Raw genomic sequence first — 8,609 nt, forward strand, 5'->3', positions numbered from 1 at the left:
ATAGCACTCTGTGTTCCTATCAGCAGTGTGTGAGGGTTGCAGTTTTTCCACATGGCTGCCAGCTCTTGTTATATTCCATTAATAATTCTGAAAAATTATTGCTATACTACTAGATGCCAGATGGTATCTCACTGTGGTTTCGTAGTTCACTTTTGTGTTATTAAACCCTGGTGATCGATTGAAATCAGCCAAACTATCTTCTCTGACCCCAATGAAATAACATGAGAAATCAGTAACAGAAGGAAAATTGGATACTTCACAAATATGTGGCAATTAAACAACACATCCTTTAAACATTTTAAAGAAGATTTTATTTATTTACTTTTTTTAGAAAGAGGGGAAGGGAGGGAGAAAGACAGGGGGAGAAATATCAGTGTGAGAGAGACACATTGATTGGTTGCCTCTTGTTTGTGCCCTGACCAGGGACTAAACCAGCAACCCAGACATGTGCCCCGACTGGGAATCAAACCATTGACCCTTTGGTTCACCAGCTGATGCTCAATCCACTGACCACATCAGCCAGGATTAAACAAAATGAATTTTTAAAAATTTTTTAATTGATTATGCTGTTACAGTTGTTCTATTCCCCCCTTCATTCCCCTCCACCCTACCCCCCCATCCCCACCATTACCCCCCCTTTAGTTTATGACCATGTGTCTCAAGTCCTTTAGATTCTATATTTCCCATGCTATTCTTGCCCCCCCATCTATTTTCTATCTACTGTCTATGCTACTTATTTTCTGTACCTTCTCCCCCCTTCTCCTCCTCCCACTCCCCTGTTGCTAACCTTCCTTGAGATCTTCATTTCTATGTTTCCCCTCCTGATCTAGCTGTCCTTTTAGTTTGCTTTCGTTTTAGGTGTGGTTGTTAATAACTGTGAGTTTGTTGTCCTTTCACTGTTCATGTTTCTTTAACTTCTTTTTCTTACATAAGTCCCTTTAACATTTCATATAATAAGGGCTTGGTGATGATGAACTCCTTGAATTTGATCTTATCTGAGAGGCACTTTATCTGTCCTTGCATTCTAAATGAAAGTTTTGCTGGATAGAGCAATCTTGGATGTAGGTCTTTGGATTTCATGACTTGGAATACCTCTTTCCAGCCCCTTCTTGCCTGTAAGGTCTCTTTTGAGAAATCTGCTGACAGTCTGATGGGAAGTCCTTTGTAGGTGACTGTCCCCTTAGCTCTTGCTGCTTCTAGGATTCTCTCCTTCATTTTAATCTTGGCTAATGTAATTATGATGTGCCTTGGTGTGTTCCTTCTTGGGTCCAACTTCTTTGGGACTCTCTGAGCTTCCTGGATTTCCTGGAAGTCTATTTCCTTTGCCAGATTGGGGAAATTCTCCTTTATTATTTGTTCAAATAAGTTTTCCACTGGTGGCTGTGCCTTTCCCCTTTCTGGTACCCCTATAATTCGGATATTGGAGCGTTTAAAGATGTCCTGGAGGTTCCTAAGACTCTCCTCATTTCTTTGAATTCTTGCTTCCTGACTCTTTTCTGTTTGGCCATTATTTGCTTTCTTCTGGTCCACTCCATTGATTTGAGTCCCAGTTTCCTTTTCATCGCTATTGGTGTCCTGTGCAATTCCATTCATTTCAATTAGTTTCGCCTTCATATATTTGTCTAATTTGTGGCTATAATCAACCAGTTCTGTGAGGATCCTGATGACCAGTGTTTTAAACTGTGCGTCTGAGAGTTTTGCTATTTCTTCATCGCTTAAATCTATAGGCTCTGGGGCTTTGAGATCTTCTTGTGCCATTTTTGGTCTGTTCGTGCCCTTTAAGTGTGAGAAGCGGTGCCTTGGACTCCCAGGTCACTGGGTTGTGACGCTGTATGTGGGGGCGTGGTCAGAGCGGGGAAATGGCGGCCCCCTCTGCTGTTTCTCACAGCTGGGTGAGGAGCAGCGCCTTAGGTGGTTCCCCTGGGCCGGGCCACTCAGAGTCGCTGAGTTATGACGCTGTATGTGGAGGTGCGGTCAGAGCGGGGAAATGGCGGCGCCCTCCACTGCCGCTTGCCGCGGGGACCTGCCGGGCCCCAGTCCAACCGCCCACTCCCTCGCCTGTCCACCCGCGCACAAATGCGCGACCACAGTCAACACGCAGCACCGCTGCCCTGCTGTCTCCCCTGCGGTCGCTCGCCTGGTCGCTCGCTCGGTTGCTCACTAGGTCCAACCCTGTGCCTGGATTCTGCGCCTGGATTCCGCGCCCGGATTCTGCGCCTGAGTCTGTCCGACCGAGTCCTGTGCAACCCCGCTTCACCAGCCGCTGGTTTCGCCCCTTACCGGTCAGGCTGAAGAATTTGTTGTTAACAGACTTCCGAAAAGTTCAATTTTCCGTGTTCTGGCTATGTTTTCTGTTGCTAATATTTACTTGTCTCTAAACTTGGTTGTGTGAGAAGGCACGGCACATCCACCTATGCCTCCATCTTGGCGGAAGTCCCCAAAATGAATTTTTTAATGTATATGTTTATTCATTCTAGAGAGAGAGGAAGGGGGAGGGAAGAGAGAGAGAGAGAGATCTACATGAGACAGAAACATTGCTTGGTTGCCTCCCACACATGCCCTGACAAGGGATTGAACCTGCAACCTAGACATGTGCCCTAACTGGGGATCAAACCCACACCTTTTGGTGTACTAGACAATGCTCCAACCAGCTGAGCCACACCAGCAAGGGCTGGTGGCTTAACAACACATTCTTAACCAATGGGTCAAATAAGAAACTACAAGTTAGATTAGAAAATACTTTGAGATGAATGCAAATGAAAACACAACATACCAAAACTTATAAGATATAGCAAAAACAGTGCTCAGGGGGAAATTCATAATGGCAAGTGTTTACATTAAAAAAGAAGAAAGATCCCCAATCAATAGTATAACTTTATACCTCAAGGAACTAGAAAAAAAATCAAGCTAAACACTGCTGGTCGGTCTTTTGCCACATTTCCCAGGAAACTCCACCTCCTGCCTGAGCTTAACACGCTGCACCTCCCTCTTGTCCTGACCCTTCGTCCACCCTTCTCCACTCTGCTCCGCGTCTCAGGAGGCCAACCTGTGTGGACCACGCCGACGGTTCTCTGCCCTCTGGCTTTCGGTTGGGTTTGGCCAATGGCAGGCACAGGCAGGAGGTGGAGGACAGGAGGAGAAAAGGTCAGGGTCTTACTCTCTCAGATCGCTGCCTGCCTGGTGCCGTGAGTGGCCGCTCTCATAAGCAGAGGCAGCTGTCCTGTGCAGCTTCAGGCACATGGGTGTTAATAGCTCTCCAGTCTTGCTAGCTCTGAGCTGCTTCGCCAGCCCCTCACTCTGCTCTCACCTTTATGAACAGCCCCTTTAAGAATCTGTCCCTGTATTTTCCATCAGGAGTGTGTCATTCATTTCCCGTTAGATCCTGGCTGAAAAACTTACAAGTAGAATCTCTTTTATAAAGAAAGGGAGGGAAAACCTGAGAATAGCTCTCTCTCTCCCCACCTCTGACCGTGTTAGGGAACCTACCACCCGCCGTGGTAGTGCTGCCTTCTCACGCGGACCCCTGTGCCTCACCTCGGAGATGCCTCCCCTCGCTTCTTTGCTTTCTAACTCTGCCATTCAGTTGGCATAGCTCGGCGTGCATGTGACAACATGGCTCTCGAAGGGGTAAAAGTCTCAAAATCCCAAACAGATATGCTTGTTGAAATCCTCTCCTTTCCCCCACTGACTAGGGAATTATTCTGCTATTGTTGTCCAGTGACCGAAAGAGAGTGGTGCCTCCTTCAGGAAGGGGTGGGGAAAGAAAGCCTTCCTGTGCCAGGAGGAGAGGGTGGAGGTGGATGCTGGGGAAACAAGGACATTGGCACCCTCAAATCTAAAAAAGGGGGCAGGGGGAGGAGAGGGCCTTTGAAATGGTCTCCAGGGATCCTACCTCTTGGTGCCCGTGAATGACCTCATGTGCTTCCCTCCCTTTGAGTAACCTGCTTCTAACCAACAAAATATGAAAATATTGAGGGGATGTTACTTTCATGATCAAGTCACAAGGCCTCTGAATTCTGTCTTGCTAGCATCTCTCCCCCCCTCCCCCGCCCTCCCCGCCCCATCGGCTTTGCTGGAGCAAGCCCTGTGTGAGAGTAACCTTCAGCCACAGGGGAGGAACTGAGGCTCTTAGCCCAGCAGCTCTGAAACCAAAGAAGAGAATTTGGAAAAGAAGTTTCCCCATTCGGGCTTTCAGATAAGACCTCAGCCCTGGATGGAATAAGAGAGTGTGAAGCAGAGGTCCCAGTTAAGCTGTGTTCAGATTCCTACCATACAGAAACTTTGAGATAATAAACACATGTGCTTTTAAATCACTGACTGTGGGTAAGCTGTTATGCAGCCACACATAACTAATAGTTAACTAATAGATAACTAACAAGAAATGTGTGGGTGGGGGAGGAGGCACACTGGGGGCCTTCTTTTCCTCTCCCCAGTGTGAACTTGAGGAGGAGCCTACCATGTGGGTTGGCTTACTCAGCATCCATTTTCTCTCTTACTTCTTGCTAACAAAACCCTGCTTTAGATTAGGTCTCTGGGAAATCTTGGGAGTTGGGCTTTTGCTAGCCCCAGAGATGAGAACTTTGATTATTATAAGCCAAACATAATCACTCCATTCTCTTGCTACAGAGACACAGGACACGGGACTCAGTTCTGCCCACTATGAATGGGAACAAAATCAGCAAACGGGGATTCTGCAGTTTCCTTGCATTAAAAAGCTGTGAGAAGAGACATTTTCTTTATATATTTACTTATTGGTTTTACTTAAAAAAAAAAATCAGTGTATGGTTGCCTCTCTCATGCGTCCCCTGCTGGGAACTGGCCTGCAGCCCAGGCATGTGCCCTGACTGGGAATCGGATCGGTGACCCTTTGGTTCACAGGCTCGTGCCCAATCCACTGAGCCACCCCAGCCAGGGTGACAGTTTCTTCTCTTGCCTCTGTATGAGTCTGAGTCAGAGGGTGATATATGGCGCTTCTGCAGCTGTCTTGTGACACAACATCCAAGAATGGCAGAGCGGAAAGGATGAAAAACCTCTGTCCTCCATGACATTTCTTGGTATATAAAAGAATAAATTGTCCATTTTATTTATGGGTATCATTGAAATCCACTCGCATTTGGGTTTTTCGATACTTGCAGCCCAAGGCCCACCCCTCAAGCTGAAACAGTTTTTCTTCCCACCCCTCCCGTTGCTACTACCAGAAGTCAAAGACTGATGGGCAAGATTGAAAAAGTTATAGGGAGTAAAGGTGGCTCATTTTCTTTCCATATCCAGCTTTGTCCTCCAGGAAGCTCATCACTGTCCTCTGTCCCCATGGCCTCCACTGAAACCGTCTCCGCTCACTTCAGCTAATAGCATTTTGGGGGGATTGGGTGGTTGATCTAGAAACCAGTTAGTCAGAAACAGCACATGATAGCATGTTGGGAAACACGGGTTGTCGTGTTCCTCTAGTGTGCCTGGACTACCTCACCCCCTCTTTGCGAAAACAGAATTTGACGTGTGCGTCTGTGTCAGGATAGGGCTTTCGCTCTCTTTCCTCGGGGAAGCACTTGCAGAATTAAAGAAAGAATGGCTGTTGGCAAAAAGGATGAAATAAAAGTTATGCCGTCACTTCTATCAGGATAGCTATAGAAAATAACAAGTGTTGATGAAGCTGTGGAGAAACTGGAACCCATGTGCGCTCCTGGTGGGAATGTGAAATGGTGCAGCTGCCATGGGAAACAGCACGGTGGCTCCTCCAAAAATAAAAAAAAAAAATAGAGCTACCACATGATCCAGCAATTCAACTTCTGGGTACACATCCAGAAGAATTGAAAGCAGGGCCTCAAGGAGGTGTGGCCCACCTATGTTCACAGCAGCGTTACTCAAAATTGACCATTTCAACTAGTTTAAGTGTACAGTTCAGTGCCATTAAATACATTCACATGCCCTGGCTGGGTAGCTCAGTTGGTTGGAGCGTCTTCCTGATAGGCCAAGGTTGTGGGTTCGATCCCTGGCCAGGGCGCATAAGAGTCAACCAACAAATGCATAAATAAGTGGAACAACAAATCAATGTTTCTCTCTTTCTCCCCTTCTCTCTCTCTCTCAAACTGAGTTTAAAAAAAAGAAAAAATACGTTCGCATGGTTGAGCAGCCATCACACCACCTATTTCCAGAACTTAACTGCCGGGGTACCTTGTAAAACTGAAACTGTCCCCATTAAACCCTTGCTCCCCTTCCCCTCCCCCCAGTCACTGGCAACCGTTAGTATACTGCCTGCCTGTCTTTATGATTTTGAATGCATTAACCACCTCATACAAGTGGAAGCATTTGGTATTTGCTTTTCTGTGACTGCCTTCTTTCACTTAGCATCATGTCTTCAAGGCTCATCCATCTGACACAGTCCTTAAACCTGAACGCTGCCCTCATTGATTTCCTGGCCTCTGGGCTTAGACCTTGGTGTTTACTTGAGGGTGTTGAGAAAGGCACAATCTCTTGCTATAATTGCCTCCTCAGGGCCATCTTTGTATCACTGCTATCCCGTGAACCCCAAATCACCAGACTCAGTCAATTTGCTCAGTAAATTATAGCCTTCATGGAGAGAGACTCCCTTAATATGATTACGGTCCCTTCTATCTCTGCTTGCCCAGGACACCTCTCTTTCTCTCTTTTTTAACAGTGGCAAGAAATACCAAACACACCCTGGCTGGTGTGGCTCAGTGGATTGTGTGCTGGCCTGCAAACTGAAAGGCCACTGGTTCAATTCCCAGTCAGGCCACATGCCTGAGTTGTGGGCTAGGTTTCTAGTTGGGGGTGTGAGAGAGGCAACTGATCTGTGTTTATCTCACACATCCATGTTTCTCTCCTTCTCTTTTTCCCTCCCTTGCCCTCTTGCTGAAAATTTATAAACAAAATCTTTTTAAAAAAGTACCAAACATGCAAATAGCCTGCCTTCTCCCAACCACTTGCCAGAGGGCTGCAGACTCTGTAGGCACTAACCTGCCATGGAAGACATCGTGGTTTTACCTCCTGGTTTGCCCTGACATAACGTAGATCCCCAGCTTTCCACCTTGTAGCCCTGTCTTCATGACCTGTTGTTAAGTCAATGCCTCATCGTTTAGGTGTCTATTATCGCAGACCACCACTTTTGGCAATTATTACGGCAGAACCAACTTCTGGTATTAACTTTTATACAGTTATTGTACACTATGAGCTGCTATAACAAAGAGACCCTGAAACACAATAGCTGAAAATGGATAGATAGATGTTTTCCTTATTTAACAGTCTAGAGGTGGCTGGTTCAGGGCTGTTTAGTTAAATCATGGCTTCCATCTCTGGGTTTAAAGTAACTCTTTTAGCTCCAGCCATTGCATCTACATCCCAGGCTTAGGAGAGGGTACAGGGCCCAAAGGAGCACATACCCCTTCCTTTAAGGGCCTGGGTGTGGTGGTTATCACATCAATTCATTTTCCATACTTTCAGTAACTACTGATTTATACTCTCACGCTGTGGTTTTGTTGCTTGGAGAATATCATATAAATGGAATCATATTGTATGTAACCTTTTAAAAATGTTTATTTATTTATCTTTAGAGGGGAAGGGATGGAGACAAGGAGAGAAATACCAATACATGGCTGCCTCCCATGCATCCCCTGCTGGGAACTGGCCTGCAACCCAGGCACGCGCCCCAACTGGGAATTGAACCGCAGTTGTTTGGTTTGCAGGCCTGCGCTCAATCCACGGAGCCACACCAGCCAGGGCTGTATGTAACCTTTTGAGACTGGATCCTTTCATTCAGCATAATTTTTCTTGGGCTTGTTGATGGAGAATACTTCCCCTCTAGTTTTACTGAGATGTAATGGACATATCACAGTGTATAAATTTAAGGTGTACAATATGATACTTTGATAATGTTTATATTGTAAAACAATTACCACAATATGTTTAGTTAACATTTATCACACCCCCCTCCCATAGTTACAAAAGTTTTTTGTAACTTAAAAGTTCTCTTGGATGAGAGATCCTGCATCTTAGTAGGATCTTAGCAACTTTCCAATATACAAACAGTATTATTAACTATGGTCTCCATACTGTACATCACATCCCTAGGATTTATTTATCTCTCAACTGTAAGTTTGTACCTTTTGACCACCTTCACCCCCATCCCCTTCAGCCCCTGCCTCTGGCAAGCACAAATCTGTTATCTGAGTGTAAATATTTTGCGATTCATCCAAGTCGTTGTGTGTTTCAGTAGTTTGTTCTTTGTGGGGGAGGAAGAAACTTTCCTCTACCCTCAAGGTTCTTTCAGCAGGTCTAATAACCAAATAGACATGAGACAGATTAGCAAGAGGAAATGGCCAAATTAATTACATACATATTTGTGGGAACCTTGCACACATGAAAGTCAGAGAACCCACATACATGAGAAGTTCAAAGACAGAAAGGGTACAGAAAGGGAAAGAGAGGCACATGTGACATTCTGCGCTAAGGCACTTACAATATGCTGTGGGTTCAGAGGGGAGGAAGGTCACTGCAGGATGATAAAGAACATATGTTCAGTCATTAGAACTTTGCCCTATAGATAGGCCAAAAAAGGTTATTTCTGATAACCTCTTATTGTGGGCAAGGCCTCT

The sequence above is a fragment of the Artibeus jamaicensis genome, unplaced genomic scaffold (assembly GCF_021234435.1).
Source record: "Artibeus jamaicensis isolate MK-2021 breed Jamaican fruit bat unplaced genomic scaffold, CSHL_Jam_final contig_477, whole genome shotgun sequence".
In the NCBI taxonomy this organism is placed as follows: domain Eukaryota; kingdom Metazoa; phylum Chordata; class Mammalia; order Chiroptera; family Phyllostomidae; genus Artibeus; species Artibeus jamaicensis.